The 14,847-nt window shown below is 39.2% G+C and overlaps 12 non-coding genes across 12 annotated transcripts; all 12 read right to left on the reverse strand.

Annotated features, from left to right (window-relative positions):
* Window positions 1-666: 666 nt before the first annotated feature.
* On the reverse strand, window positions 667-785 carry LOC140031560 (5S ribosomal RNA). The gene has a single exon (XR_011835481.1). It is a non-coding gene; the product is annotated as a 5S ribosomal RNA (ribosomal RNA).
* A 1,135-nt stretch (window positions 786-1,920) lies between these two features.
* On the reverse strand, window positions 1,921-2,039 carry LOC140030611 (5S ribosomal RNA). Its single transcript, XR_011834526.1, has one exon. It is a non-coding gene; the product is annotated as a 5S ribosomal RNA (ribosomal RNA).
* A 1,126-nt stretch (window positions 2,040-3,165) lies between these two features.
* Window positions 3,166-3,284, reverse strand: LOC140030334 (5S ribosomal RNA). The gene has a single exon (XR_011834249.1). It is a non-coding gene; the product is annotated as a 5S ribosomal RNA (ribosomal RNA).
* A 1,135-nt stretch (window positions 3,285-4,419) lies between these two features.
* Window positions 4,420-4,538, reverse strand: LOC140028528 (5S ribosomal RNA). The gene has a single exon (XR_011832431.1). It is a non-coding gene; the product is annotated as a 5S ribosomal RNA (ribosomal RNA).
* A 1,135-nt stretch (window positions 4,539-5,673) lies between these two features.
* Window positions 5,674-5,792, reverse strand: LOC140031561 (5S ribosomal RNA). The gene has a single exon (XR_011835482.1). It is a non-coding gene; the product is annotated as a 5S ribosomal RNA (ribosomal RNA).
* A 1,135-nt stretch (window positions 5,793-6,927) lies between these two features.
* On the reverse strand, window positions 6,928-7,046 carry LOC140030335 (5S ribosomal RNA). Its single transcript, XR_011834250.1, has one exon. It is a non-coding gene; the product is annotated as a 5S ribosomal RNA (ribosomal RNA).
* Window positions 7,047-8,181: 1,135 nt separating this feature from the next.
* Window positions 8,182-8,300, reverse strand: LOC140030612 (5S ribosomal RNA). Its single transcript, XR_011834527.1, has one exon. It is a non-coding gene; the product is annotated as a 5S ribosomal RNA (ribosomal RNA).
* A 1,124-nt stretch (window positions 8,301-9,424) lies between these two features.
* On the reverse strand, window positions 9,425-9,543 carry LOC140031256 (5S ribosomal RNA). The gene has a single exon (XR_011835177.1). It is a non-coding gene; the product is annotated as a 5S ribosomal RNA (ribosomal RNA).
* Window positions 9,544-10,669: 1,126 nt separating this feature from the next.
* On the reverse strand, window positions 10,670-10,788 carry LOC140030337 (5S ribosomal RNA). The gene has a single exon (XR_011834252.1). It is a non-coding gene; the product is annotated as a 5S ribosomal RNA (ribosomal RNA).
* Window positions 10,789-11,914: 1,126 nt separating this feature from the next.
* LOC140030338 (5S ribosomal RNA) lies at window positions 11,915-12,033 on the reverse strand. The gene has a single exon (XR_011834253.1). It is a non-coding gene; the product is annotated as a 5S ribosomal RNA (ribosomal RNA).
* Window positions 12,034-13,168: 1,135 nt separating this feature from the next.
* On the reverse strand, window positions 13,169-13,287 carry LOC140028539 (5S ribosomal RNA). The gene has a single exon (XR_011832442.1). It is a non-coding gene; the product is annotated as a 5S ribosomal RNA (ribosomal RNA).
* Window positions 13,288-14,422: 1,135 nt separating this feature from the next.
* LOC140031576 (5S ribosomal RNA) lies at window positions 14,423-14,541 on the reverse strand. The gene has a single exon (XR_011835497.1). It is a non-coding gene; the product is annotated as a 5S ribosomal RNA (ribosomal RNA).
* Window positions 14,542-14,847: the final 306 nt, after the last annotated feature.

The raw sequence follows: 14,847 nt of genomic DNA on the forward strand, positions 1-14,847 counted from the left end.
ATTACATAATCAAGTAATAAAAATTTAAATAAATGATTCCAAATCAAATCTAAAATAAATTAAACACCGTAAAAGTGTTTTATCCCAAGCAAAATATAAAATAAATTAAAACAATACAAAAGTGAAAAATAATATAATATATTATTTGTCCAAGTATAATAATTTCAACTTCACACAAATTAAATAAATTCGTTTAGGATTAAGTAATTAATGCCTTTGAAAAAAAGAATAACTTAGTTTAGTTAGATAAAATTATTTTTATGTTTATTAAATTATTTTTAATTCGTAAACGGGTCATATCGGGTCATATCAGGTCACCACGGGTTGACCCGAAATCGACCGGTTTTCTTTTCGGGTCCAACCCGATTCTGACCCGAATTCCCGAAACCTCAACCCAAACCCATTAATTTCGTGTTAGGTTCGTGTCGTGTTTTCAGGTCGTGTCGAAAATTGCCACCCCTAGTTGCGGTGATACATTTGCGCCGACAAATTTGAGCGACGATCCGGGCTTTGATCGAGCCGTACCGTTCCTGATTTGTCTCGCGCCTTCAGATCCTCCTTCACGCTTCGACAAGAAGCAAAATATTAAGCAATCGTTCCGACGGAGCTAAATTACTACAGGATAAAGAACGAATAGGAAATTTGGATTTCGAAACAAAAAAGAGAGGGGTGCAACACGAGGACTTCCCAAGGGGTTACCCATCCTAGTACTACTCTCGCCCAAGCACGCTTAATTTCGGAGTTCTGATGGGATCCGGTGCATTAGTGCTGGTATGATCGCACCCGCCATGTTCCTTTCGCTTTATTCTTTTAAACTACCCCGTCCTGCGAAGCAGTGTGGCTTTTCTAGACCGAAATTCATTTTAAGCGTCAATTCAAGCATTTTCCTCTTATCCTTTTATTTATTTACTTTATATTTTTTTTTGTTATTGATTTGCACCCTGTTTTTTTCCCTCATCCCGCAACTCTAAATTATCATGAAATCAATCCTTCACGCTTGCAGTTAGGGGTGGCAATTCGGGTCCAAATCAGGTTGGCGGGTCGGGTTCGGGTCAACAGACCCGCCAGAAAATCTGTTGACCCGAACCCCGACCCGCCAACCCGTGACGGGTCAGGTATGCTGACCCGAACCCGAAAATTTCAGGTTTACGGGGCGGCGGGTCGACCCGAAATGACCCGAAACTTAATTTTAATTTATTAATTTATCACTGTAATTTCTGATAAAATCAATTTCTCACAAAACTAATTACATAATCAAGTAATAAAAATTTAAATAAATGATTCCAAATCAAATCTAAAATAAATTAAACACCGTAAAAGTGTTTTATCCCAAGCAAAATATAAAATAAATTAAAACAATACAAAAGTGAAAAATAATATAATATATTATTTGTCCAAGTATAATAATTTCAACTTCACACAAATTAAATAAATTCGTTTAGGATTAAGTAATTAATGCCTTTGAAAAAAAGAATAACTTAGTTTAGTTAGATAAAATTATTTTTATGTTTATTAAATTATTTTTAATTCGTAAACGGGTCATATCGGGTCATATCAGGTCACCACGGGTTGACCCGAAATCGACCGGTTTTCTTTTCGGGTTCATCGGGTCCAACCCGATTCTGACCCGAATTCCCGAAACCTCAACCCAAACCCATTAATTTCGTGTTAGGTTCGTATCGTGTTTTCAGGTCGTGTCGAAAATTGCCACCCCTAGTTGCGGTGATACATTTGCGCCGACAAATTTGAGCGACGATCCGGGCTTTGATCGAGCCGTACCGTTCCTGATTTGTCTCGCGCCTTCAGATCCTCCTTCACGCTTCGACAAGAAGCAAAATATTAAGCAATCGTTCCGACGGAGCTAAATTACTACAGGATAAAGAACGAATAGGAAATTTGGATTTCGAAACAAAAAAGAGAGAGGTGCAACACGTGGACTTCCCAGGGGGTCACCCATCCTAGTACTACTCTCGCCCAAGCACGCTTAACTTCGGAGTTCTGATGGGATCCGGTGCATTAGTGCTGGTATGATCGCACCCGCCATGTTCCTTTCGCTTTATTCTTTTAAACTACCCCGTCCTGCGAAGCAGTGTGGCTTTTCTAGACCGAAATTCATTTTAAGCGTCAATTCAAGCATTTTCCTCTTATCCTTTTATTTATTTACTTTATATTTTTTTTTGTTATTGATTTGCACCCTGTTTTTTTCCCTCATCCCGCAACTCTAAATTATCATGAAATCAATCCTTCACGCTTGCAGTTAGGGGTGGCAATTCGGGTCCAAATCAGGTTGGCGGGTCGGGTTCGGGTCAACAGACCCGCCAGAAAATCTGTTGACCCGAACCCCGACCCGCCAACCCGTGACGGGTCAGGTATGCTGACCCGAACCCGAAAATTTCAGGTTTACGGGGCGGCGGGTCGACCCGAAATGACCCGAAACTTAATTTTAATTTATTAATTTATCACTGTAATTTCTAATAAAATCAATTTCTCACAAAACTAATTACATAATCAAGTAATAAAAATTTAAATAAATGATTCCAAATCAAATCTAAAATAAATTAAACACCGTAAAAGTGTTTTATCCCAAGCAAAATATAAAATAAATTAAAACAATACAAAAGTGAAAAATAATATAATATATTATTTGTCCAAGTATAATAATTTCAACTTCACACAAATTAAATAAATTCGTTTAGGATTAAGTAATTAATGCCTTTGAAAAAAAGAATAACTTAGTTTAGTTAGATAAAATTATTTTTATGTTTATTAAATTATTTTTAATTCGTAAACGGGTCATATCGGGTCATATCAGGTCACCACGGGTTGACCCGAAATCGACCGGTTTTCTTTTCGGGTCCAACCCGATTCTGACCCGAATTCCCGAAACCTCAACCCAAACCCATTAATTTCGTGTTAGGTTCGTGTCGTGTTTTCAGGTCGTGTCGAAAATTGCCACCCCTAGTTGCGGTGATACATTTGCGCCGACAAATTTGAGCGACGATCCGGGCTTTGATCGAGCCGTACCGTTCCTGATTTGTCTCGCGCCTTCAGATCCTCCTTCACGCTTCGACAAGAAGCAAAATATTAAGCAATCGTTCCGACGGAGCTAAATTACTACAGGATAAAGAACGAATAGGAAATTTGGATTTCGAAACAAAAAAGAAAGGGGTGCAACACGAGGACTTCCCAGGGGGTCACCCATCCTAGTACTACTCTCGCCCAAGCACGCTTAACTTCGGAGTTCTGATGGGATCCGGTGCATTAATGCTGGTATGATCGCACCCGCCATGTTCCTTTCGCTTTATTCTTTTAAACTACCCCGTCCTGCGAAGCAGTGTGGCTTTTCTAGACCGAAATTCATTTTAAGCGTCAATTCAAGCATTTTCCTCTTATCCTTTTATTTATTTACTTTATATTTTTTTTTGTTATTGATTTGCACCCTGTTTTTTTCCCTCATCCCGCAACTCTAAATTATCATGAAATCAATCCTTCACGCATGCAGTTAGGGGTGGCAATTCGGGTCCAAATCAGGTTGGCGGGTCGGGTTCGGGTCAACAGACCCGCCAGAAAATCTGTTGACCCGAACCCCGACCCGCCAACCCGTGACGGGTCAGGTATGCTGACCCGAACCCGAAAATTTCAGGTTTACGGGGCGGCGGGTCGACCCCAAATGACCCGAAACTTAATTTTAATTTATTAATTTATCACTGTAATTTCTAATAAAATCAATTTCTCACAAAACTAATTACATAATCAAGTAATAAAAATTTAAATAAATGATTCCAAATCAAATCTAAAATAAATTAAACACCGTAAAAGTGTTTTATCCCAAGCAAAATATAAAATAAATTAAAACAATACAAAAGTGAAAAATAATATAATATATTATTTGTCCAAGTATAATAATTTCAACTTCACACAAATTAAATAAATTCGTTTAGGATTAAGTAATTAATGCCTTTGAAAAAAAGAATAACTTAGTTTAGTTAGATAAAATTATTTTTATGTTTATTAAATTATTTTTAATTCGTAAACGGGTCATATCGGGTCATATCAGGTCACCACGGGTTGACCCGAAATCGACCGGTTTTCTTTTCGGGTTCATCGGGTCCAACCCGATTCTGACCCGAATTCCCGAAACCTCAACCCAAACCCATTAATTTCGTGTTAGGTTCGTGTCGTGTTTTCAGGTCGTGTCGAAAATTGCCACCCCTAGTTGCGGTGATACATTTGCGCCGACAAATTTGAGCGACGATCCGGGCTTTGATCGAGCCGTACCGTTCCTGATTTGTCTCGCGCCTTCAGATCCTCCTTCACGCTTCGACAAGAAGCAAAATATTAAGCAATCGTTCCGACGGAGCTAAATTACTACAGGATAAAGAACGAATAGGAAATTTGGATTTCGAAACAAAAAAGAGAGGGGTGCAACACGTGGACTTCCCAGGGGGTCACCCATCCTAGTACTACTCTCGCCCAAGCACGCTTAACTTCGGAGTTCTGATGGGATCCGGTGCATTAGTGCTGGTATGATCGCACCCGCCATGTTCCTTTCGCTTTATTCTTTTAAACTACCCCGTCCTGCGAAGCAGTGTGGCTTTTCTAGACCGAAATTCATTTTAAGCGTCAATTCAAGCATTTTCCTCTTATCCTTTTATTTATTTAATTTATATTTTTTTTTGTTATTGATTTGCACCCTGTTTTTTTCCCTCATCCCGCAACTCTAAATTATCATGAAATCAATCCTTCACGCTTGCAGTTAGGGGTGGCAATTCGGGTCCAAATCAGGTTGGCGGGTCGGGTTCGGGTCAACAGACCCGCCAGAAAATCTGTTGACCCGAACCCCGACCCGCCAACCCGTGACGGGTCAGGTATGCTGACCCGAACCCGAAAATTTCAGGTTTACGGGGCGGCGGGTCGACCCGAAATGACCCGAAACTTAATTTTAATTTATTAATTTATCACTGTAATTTCTGATAAAATCAATTTCTCACAAAACTAATTACATAATCAAGTAATAAAAATTTAAATAAATGATTCCAAATCAAATCTAAAATAAATTAAACACCGTAAAAGTGTTTTATCCCAAGCAAAATATAAAATAAATTAAAACAATACAAAAGTGAAAAATAATATAATATATTATTTGTCCAAGTATAATAATTTCAACTTCACACAAATTAAATAAATTCGTTTAGGATTAAGTAATTAATGCCTTTGAAAAAAAGAATAACTTAGTTTAGTTAGATAAAATTATTTTTATGTTTATTAAATTATTTTTAATTCGTAAACGGGTCATATCGGGTCATATCAGGTCACCACGGGTTGACCCGAAATCGACCGGTTTTCTTTTCGGGTTCATCGGGTCCAACCCGATTCTGACCCGAATTCCCGAAACCTCAACCCAAACCCATTAATTTCGTGTTAGGTTCGTGTCGTGTTTTCAGGTCGTGTCGAAAATTGCCACCCCTAGTTGCGGTGATACATTTGCGCCGACAAATTTGAGCGACGATCCGGGCTTTGATCGAGCCGTACCGTTCCTGATTTGTCTCGCGCCTTCAGATCCTCCTTCACGCTTCGACAAGAAGCAAAATATTAAGCAATCGTTCCGACGGAGCTAAATTACTACAGGATAAAGAACGAATAGGAAATTTGGATTTCGAAACAAAAAAGAGAGGGGTGCAACACGAGGACTTCCCAAGGGGTTACCCATCCTAGTACTACTCTCGCCCAAGCACGCTTAATTTCGGAGTTCTGATGGGATCCGGTGCATTAGTGCTGGTATGATCGCACCCGCCATGTTCCTTTCGCTTTATTCTTTTAAACTACCCCGTCCTGCGAAGCAGTGTGGCTTTTCTAGACCGAAATTCATTTTAAGCGTCAATTCAAGCATTTTCCTCTTATCCTTTTATTTATTTACTTTATATTTTTTTTTGTTATTGATTTGCACCCTGTTTTTTTCCCTCATCCCGCAACTCTAAATTATCATGAAATCAATCCTTCACGCTTGCAGTTAGGGGTGGCAATTCGGGTCCAAATCAGGTTGGCGGGTCGGGTTCGGGTCAACAGACCCGCCAGAAAATCTGTTGACCCGAACCCCGACCCGCCAACCCGTGACGGGTCAGGTATGCTGACCCGAACCCGAAAATTTCAGGTTTACGGGGCGGCGGGTCGACCCGAAATGACCCGAAACTTAATTTTAATTTATTAATTTATCACTGTAATTTCTGATAAAATCAATTTCTCACAAAACTAATTACATAATCAAGTAATAAAAATTTAAATAAATGATTCCAAATCAAATCTAAAATAAATTAAACACCGTAAAAGTGTTTTATCCCAAGCAAAATATAAAATAAATTAAAACAATACAAAAGTGAAAAATAATATAATATATTATTTGTCCAAGTATAATAATTTCAACTTCACACAAATTAAATAAATTCGTTTAGGATTAAGTAATTAATGCCTTTGAAAAAAAGAATAACTTAGTTTAGTTAGATAAAATTATTTTTATGTTTATTAAATTATTTTTAATTCGTAAACGGGTCATATCGGGTCATATCAGGTCACCACGGGTTGACCCGAAATCGACCGGTTTTCTTTTCGGGTTCATCGGGTCCAACCCGATTCTGACCCGAATTCCCGAAACCTCAACCCAAACCCATTAATTTCGTGTTAGGTTCGTATCGTGTTTTCAGGTCGTGTCGAAAATTGCCACCCCTAGTTGCGGTGATACATTTGCGCCGACAAATTTGAGCGACGATCCGGGCTTTGATCGAGCCGTACCGTTCCTGATTTGTCTCGCGCCTTCAGATCCTCCTTCACGCTTCGACAAGAAGCAAAATATTAAGCAATCGTTCCGACGGAGCTAAATTACTACAGGATAAAGAACGAATAGGAAATTTGGATTTCGAAACAAAAAAGAAAGGGGTGCAACACGAGGACTTCCCAGGGGGTCACCCATCCTAGTACTACTCTCGCCCAAGCACGCTTAACTTCGGAGTTCTGATGGGATCCGGTGCATTAATGCTGGTATGATCGCACCCGCCATGTTCCTTTCGCTTTATTCTTTTAAACTACCCCGTCCTGCGAAGCAGTGTGGCTTTTCTAGACCGAAATTCATTTTAAGCGTCAATTCAAGCATTTTCCTCTTATCCTTTTATTTATTTACTTTATATTTTTTTTTGTTATTGATTTGCACCCTGTTTTTTTCCCTCATCCCGCAACTCTAAATTATCATGAAATCAATCCTTCACGCTTGCAGTTAGGGGTGGCAATTCGGGTCCAAATCAGGTTGGCGGGTCGGGTTCGGGTCAACAGACCCGCCAGAAAATCTGTTGACCCGAACCCCGACCCGCCAACCCGTGACGGGTCAGGTATGCTGACCCGAAACCGAAAATTTCAGGTTTACGGGGCGGCGGGTCGACCCGAAATGACCCGAAACTTAATTTTAATTTATTAATTTATCACTGTAATTTCTAATAAAATCAATTTCTCACAAAACTAATTACATAATCAAGTAATAAAAATTTAAATAAATGATTCCAAATCAAATCTAAAATAAATTAAACACCGTAAAAGTGTTTTATCCCAAGCAAAATATAAAATAAATTAAAACAATACAAAAGTGAAAAATAATATAATATATTATTTGTCCAAGTATAATAATTTCAACTTCACACAAATTAAATAAATTCGTTTAGGATTAAGTAATTAATGCCTTTGAAAAAAAGAATAACTTAGTTTAGTTAGATAAAATTATTTTTATGTTTATTAAATTATTTTTAATTCGTAAACGGGTCATATCGGGTCATATCAGGTCACCACGGGTTGACCCGAAATCGACCGGTTTTCTTTTCGGGTTCATCGGGTCCAACCCGATTCTGACCCGAATTCCCGAAACCTCAACCCAAACCCATTAATTTCGTGTTAGGTTCGTATCGTGTTTTCAGGTCGTGTCGAAAATTGCCACCCCTAGTTGCGGTGATACATTTGCGCCGACAAATTTGAGCGACGATCCGGGCTTTGATCGAGCCGTACCGTTCCTGATTTGTCTCGCGCCTTCAGATCCTCCTTCACGCTTCGACAAGAAGCAAAATATTAAGCAATCGTTCCGACGGAGCTAAATTACTACAGGATAAAGAACGAATAGGAAATTTGGATTTCGAAACAAAAAAGAGAGAGGTGCAACACGTGGACTTCCCAGGGGGTCACCCATCCTAGTACTACTCTCGCCCAAGCACGCTTAACTTCGGAGTTCTGATGGGATCCGGTGCATTAGTGCTGGTATGATCGCACCCGCCATGTTCCTTTCGCTTTATTCTTTTAAACTACCCCGTCCTGCGAAGCAGTGTGGCTTTTCTAGACCGAAATTCATTTTAAGCGTCAATTCAAGCATTTTCCTCTTATCCTTTTATTTATTTAATTTATATTTTTTTTTGTTATTGATTTGCACCCTGTTTTTTTCCCTCATCCCGCAACTCTAAATTATCATGAAATCAATCCTTCACGCTTGCAGTTAGGGGTGGCAATTCGGGTCCAAATCAGGTTGGCGGGTCGGGTTCGGGTCAACAGACCCGCCAGAAAATCTGTTGACCCGAACCCCGACCCGCCAACCCGTGACGGGTCAGGTATGCTGACCCGAACCCGAAAATTTCAGGTTTACGGGGCGGCGGGTCGACCCGAAATGACCCGAAACTTAATTTTAATTTATTAATTTATCACTGTAATTTCTGATAAAATCAATTTCTCACAAAACTAATTACATAATCAAGTAATAAAAATTTAAATAAATGATTCCAAATCAAATCTAAAATAAATTAAACACCGTAAAAGTGTTTTATCCCAAGCAAAATATAAAATAAATTAAAACAATACAAAAGTGAAAAATAATATAATATATTATTTGTCCAAGTATAATAATTTCAACTTCACACAAATTAAATAAATTCGTTTAGGATTAAGTAATTAATGCCTTTGAAAAAAAGAATAACTTAGTTTAGTTAGATAAAATTATTTTTATGTTTATTAAATTATTTTTAATTCGTAAACGGGTCATATCGGGTCATATCAGGTCACCACGGGTTGACCCGAAATCGACCGGTTTTCTTTTCGGGTTCATCGGGTCCAACCCGAATTCCCGAAACCTCAACCCAAACCCATTAATTTCGTGTTAGGTTCGTGTCGTGTTTTCAGGTCGTGTCGAAAATTGCCACCCCTAGCTGCGGTGATACATTTGCGCCGACAAATTTGAGCGACGATCCGGGCTTTGATCGAGCCGTACCGTTCCTGATTTGTCTCGCGCCTTCAGATCCTCCTTCACGCTTCGACAAGAAGCAAAATATTAAGCAATCGTTCCGACGGAGCTAAATTACTACAGGATAAAGAACGAATAGGAAATTTGGATTTCGAAACAAAAAAGAGAGGGGTGCAACACGAGGACTTCCCAGGGGGTCACCCATCCTAGTACTACTCTCGCCCAAGCACGCTTAACATCGGAGTTCTGATGGGATCCGGTGCATTAATGCTGGTATGATCGCACCCGCCATGTTCCTTTCGCTTTATTCTTTTAAACTACCCCGTCCTGCGAAGCAGTGTGGCTTTTCTAGACCGAAATTCATTTTAAGCGTCAATTCAAGCATTTTCCTCTTATCCTTTTATTTATTTACTTTATATTTTTTTTTGTTATTGATTTGCACCCTGTTTTTTTCCCTCATCCCGCAACTCTAAATTATCATGAAATCAATCCTTCACGCTTGCAGTTAGGGGTGGCAATTCGGGTCCAAATCAGGTTGGCGGGTCGGGTTCGGGTCAACAGACCCGCCAGAAAATCTGTTGACCCGAACCCCGACCCGCCAACCCGTGACGGGTCAGGTATGCTGACCCGAACCCGAAAATTTCAGGTTTACGGGGCGGCGGGTCGACCCGAAATGACCCGAAACTTAATTTTAATTTATTAATTTATCACTGTAATTTCTAATAAAATCAATTTCTCACAAAACTAATTACATAATCAAGTAATAAAAATTTAAATAAATGATTCCAAATCAAATCTAAAATAAATTAAACACCGTAAAAGTGTTTTATCCCAAGCAAAATATAAAATAAATTAAAACAATACAAAAGTGAAAAATAATATAATATATTATTTGTCCAAGTATAATAATTTCAACTTCACACAAATTAAATAAATTCGTTTAGGATTAAGTAATTAATGCCTTTGAAAAAAAGAATAACTTAGTTTAGTTAGATAAAATTATTTTTATGTTTATTAAATTATTTTTAATTCGTAAACGGGTCATATCGGGTCATATCAGGTCACCACGGGTTGACCCGAAATCGACCGGTTTTCTTTTCGGGTCCAACCCGATTCTGACCCGAATTCCCGAAACCTCAACCCAAACCCATTAATTTCGTGTTAGGTTCGTGTCGTGTTTTCAGGTCGTGTCGAAAATTGCCACCCCTAGTTGCGGTGATACATTTGCGCCGACAAATTTGAGCGACGATCCGGGCTTTGATCGAGCCGTACCGTTCCTGATTTGTCTCGCGCCTTCAGATCCTCCTTCACGCTTCGACAAGAAGCAAAATATTAAGCAATCGTTCCGACGGAGCTAAATTACTACAGGATAAAGAACGAATAGGAAATTTGGATTTCGAAACAAAAAAGAAAGGGGTGCAACACGAGGACTTCCCAGGGGGTCACCCATCCTAGTACTACTCTCGCCCAAGCACGCTTAACTTCGGAGTTCTGATGGGATCCGGTGCATTAATGCTGGTATGATCGCACCCGCCATGTTCCTTTCGCTTTATTCTTTTAAACTACCCCGTCCTGCGAAGCAGTGTGGCTTTTCTAGACCGAAATTCATTTTAAGCGTCAATTCAAGCATTTTCCTCTTATCCTTTTATTTATTTACTTTATATTTTTTTTTGTTATTGATTTGCACCCTGTTTTTTTCCCTCATCCCGCAACTCTAAATTATCATGAAATCAATCCTTCACGCATGCAGTTAGGGGTGGCAATTCGGGTCCAAATCAGGTTGGCGGGTCGGGTTCGGGTCAACAGACCCGCCAGAAAATCTGTTGACCCGAACCCCGACCCGCCAACCCGTGACGGGTCAGGTATGCTGACCCGAACCCGAAAATTTCAGGTTTACGGGGCGGCGGGTCGACCCCAAATGACCCGAAACTTAATTTTAATTTATTAATTTATCACTGTAATTTCTAATAAAATCAATTTCTCACAAAACTAATTACATAATCAAGTAATAAAAATTTAAATAAATGATTCCAAATCAAATCTAAAATAAATTAAACACCGTAAAAGTGTTTTATCCCAAGCAAAATATAAAATAAATTAAAACAATACAAAAGTGAAAAATAATATAATATATTATTTGTCCAAGTATAATAATTTCAACTTCACAGAAATTAAATAAATTCGTTTAGGATTAAGTAATTAATGCCTTTGAAAAAAAGAATAACTTAGTTTAGTTAGATAAAATTATTTTTATGTTTATTAAATTATTTTTAATTCGTAAACGGGTCATATCGGGTCATATCAGGTCACCACGGGTTGACCCGAAATCGACCGGTTTTCTTTTCGGGTCCAACCCGATTCTGACCCGAATTCCCGAAACCTCAACCCAAACCCATTAATTTCGTGTTAGGTTCGTGTCGTGTTTTCAGGTCGTGTCGAAAATTGCCACCCCTAGTTGCGGTGATACATTTGCGCCGACAAATTTGAGCGACGATCCGGGCTTTGATCGAGCCGTACCGTTCCTGATTTGTCTCGCGCCTTCAGATCCTCCTTCACGCTTCGACAAGAAGCAAAATATTAAGCAATCGTTCCGACGGAGCTAAATTACTACAGGATAAAGAACGAATAGGAAATTTGGATTTCGAAACAAAAAAGAAAGGGGTGCAACACGAGGACTTCCCAGGGGGTCACCCATCCTAGTACTACTCTCGCCCAAGCACGCTTAACTTCGGAGTTCTGATGGGATCCGGTGCATTAATGCTGGTATGATCGCACCCGCCATGTTCCTTTCGCTTTATTCTTTTAAACTACCCCGTCCTGCGAAGCAGTGTGGCTTTTTTAGACCGAAATTCATTTTAAGCGTCAATTCAAGCATTTTCCTCTTATCCTTTTATTTATTTACTTTATATTTTTTTTTGTTATTGATTTGCACCCTGTTTTTTTCCCTCATCCCGCAACTCTAAATTATCATGAAATCAATCCTTCACGCATGCAGTTAGGGGTGGCAATTCGGGTCCAAATCAGGTTGGCGGGTCGGGTTCGGGTCAACAGACCCGCCAGAAAATCTGTTGACCCGAACCCCGACCCGCCAACCCGTGACGGGTCAGGTATGCTGACCCGAACCCGAAAATTTCAGGTTTACGGGGCGGCGGGTCGACCCGAAATGACCCGAAACTTAATTTTAATTTATTAATTTATCACTGTAATTTCTAATAAAATCAATTTCTCACAAAACTAATTACATAATCAAGTAATAAAAATTTAAATAAATGATTCCAAATCAAATCTAAAATAAATTAAACACCGTAAAAGTGTTTTATCCCAAGCAAAATATAAAATAAATTAAAACAATACAAAAGTGAAAAATAATATAATATATTATTTGTCCAAGTATAATAATTTCAACTTCACACAAATTAAATAAATTCGTTTAGGATTAAGTAATTAATGCCTTTGAAAAAAAGAATAACTTAGTTTAGTTAGATAAAATTATTTTTATGTTTATTAAATTATTTTTAATTCGTAAACGGGTCATATCGGGTCATATCAGGTCACCACGGGTTGACCCGAAATCGACCGGTTTTCTTTTCGGGTTCATCGGGTCCAACCCGATTCTGACCCGAATTCCCGAAACCTCAACCCAAACCCATTAATTTCGTGTTAGGTTCGTGTCGTGTTTTCAGGTCGTGTCGAAAATTGCCACCCCTAGTTGCGGTGATACATTTGCGCCGACAAATTTGAGCGACGATTCGGGCTTTGATCGAGCCGTACCGTTCCTGATTTGTCTCGCGCCTTCAGATCCTCCTTCACGCTTCGACAAGAAGCAAAATATTAAGCAATCGTTCCGACGGAGCTAAATTACTACAGGATAAAGAACGAATAGGAAATTTGGATTTCGAAACAAAAAAGAGAGGGGTGCAACACGTGGACTTCCCAGGGGGTCACCCATCCTAGTACTACTCTCGCCCAAGCACGCTTAACTTCGGAGTTCTGATGGGATCCGGTGCATTAGTGCTGGTATGATCGCACCCGCCATGTTCCTTTCGCTTTATTCTTTTAAACTACCCCGTCCTGCGAAGCAGTGTGGCTTTTCTAGACCGAAATTCATTTTAAGCGTCAATTCAAGCATTTTCCTCTTATCCTTTTATTTATTTAATTTATATTTTTTTTTGTTATTGATTTGCACCCTGTTTTTTTCCCTCATCCCGCAACTCTAAATTATCATGAAATCAATCCTTCACGCTTGCAGTTAGGGGTGGCAATTCGGGTCCAAATCAGGTTGGCGGGTCGGGTTCGGGTCAACAGACCCGCCAGAAAATCTGTTGACCCGAACCCCGACCCGCCAACCCGTGACGGGTCAGGTATGCTGACCCGAACCCGAAAATTTCAGGTTTACGGGGCGGCGGGTCGACCCCAAATGACCCGAAACTTAATTTTAATTTATTAATTTATCACTGTAATTTCTGATAAAATCAATTTCTCACAAAACTAATTACATAATCAAGTAATAAAAATTTAAATAAATGATTCCAAATCAAATCTAAAATAAATTAAACACCGTAAAAGTGTTTTATCCCAAGCAAAATATAAAATAAATTAAAACAATACAAAAGTGAAAAATAATATAATATATTATTTGTCCAAGTATAATAATTTCAACTTCACACAAATTAAATAAATTCGTTTAGGATTAAGTAATTAATGCCTTTGAAAAAAAGAATAACTTAGTTTAGTTAGATAAAATTATTTTTATGTTTATTAAATTATTTTTAATTCGTAAACGGGTCATATCGGGTCATATCAGGTCACCACGGGTTGACCCGAAATCGACCGGTTTTCTTTTCGGGTTCATCGGGTCCAACCCGATTCTGACCCGAATTCCCGAAACCTCAACCCAAACCCATTAATTTCGTGTTAGGTTCGTGTCGTGTTTTCAGGTCGTGTCGAAAATTGCCACCCCTAGTTGCGGTGATACATTTGCGCCGACAAATTTGAGCGACGATCCGGGCTTTGATCGAGCCGTACCGTTCCTGATTTGTCTCGCGCCTTCAGATCCTCCTTCACGCTTCGACAAGAAGCAAAATATTAAGCAATCGTTCCGACGGAGCTAAATTACTACAGGATAAAGAACGAATAGGAAATTTGGATTTCGAAACAAAAAAGAGAGGGGTGCAACACGAGGACTTCCCAAGGGGTAACCCATCCTAGTACTACTCTCGCCCAAGCACGCTTAATTTCGGAGTTCTGATGGGATCCGGTGCATTAGTGCTGGTATGATCGCACCCGCCATGTTCCTTTCGCTTTATTCTTTTAAACTACCCCGTCCTGCGAAGCAGTGTGGCTTTTCTAGACCGAAATTCATTTTAAGCGTCAATTCAAGCATTTTCCTCTTATCCTTTTATTTATTTACTTTATATTTTTTTTTGTTATTGATTTGCACCCTGTTTTTTTCCCTCATCCCGCAACTCTAAATTATCATGAAATCAATCCTTCACGCTTGCAGTTAGGGGTGGCAATTCGGGTCCAAATCAGGTTGGCGGGTCGGGTTCGGGTCAACAGACCCGCCAGAAAATCTGTTGACCCGAACCCCG

The sequence above is a fragment of the Coffea arabica genome, chromosome 11e (assembly GCF_036785885.1).
Source record: "Coffea arabica cultivar ET-39 chromosome 11e, Coffea Arabica ET-39 HiFi, whole genome shotgun sequence".
NCBI classification, from domain to species: Eukaryota; Viridiplantae; Streptophyta; class Magnoliopsida; order Gentianales; family Rubiaceae; genus Coffea; species Coffea arabica.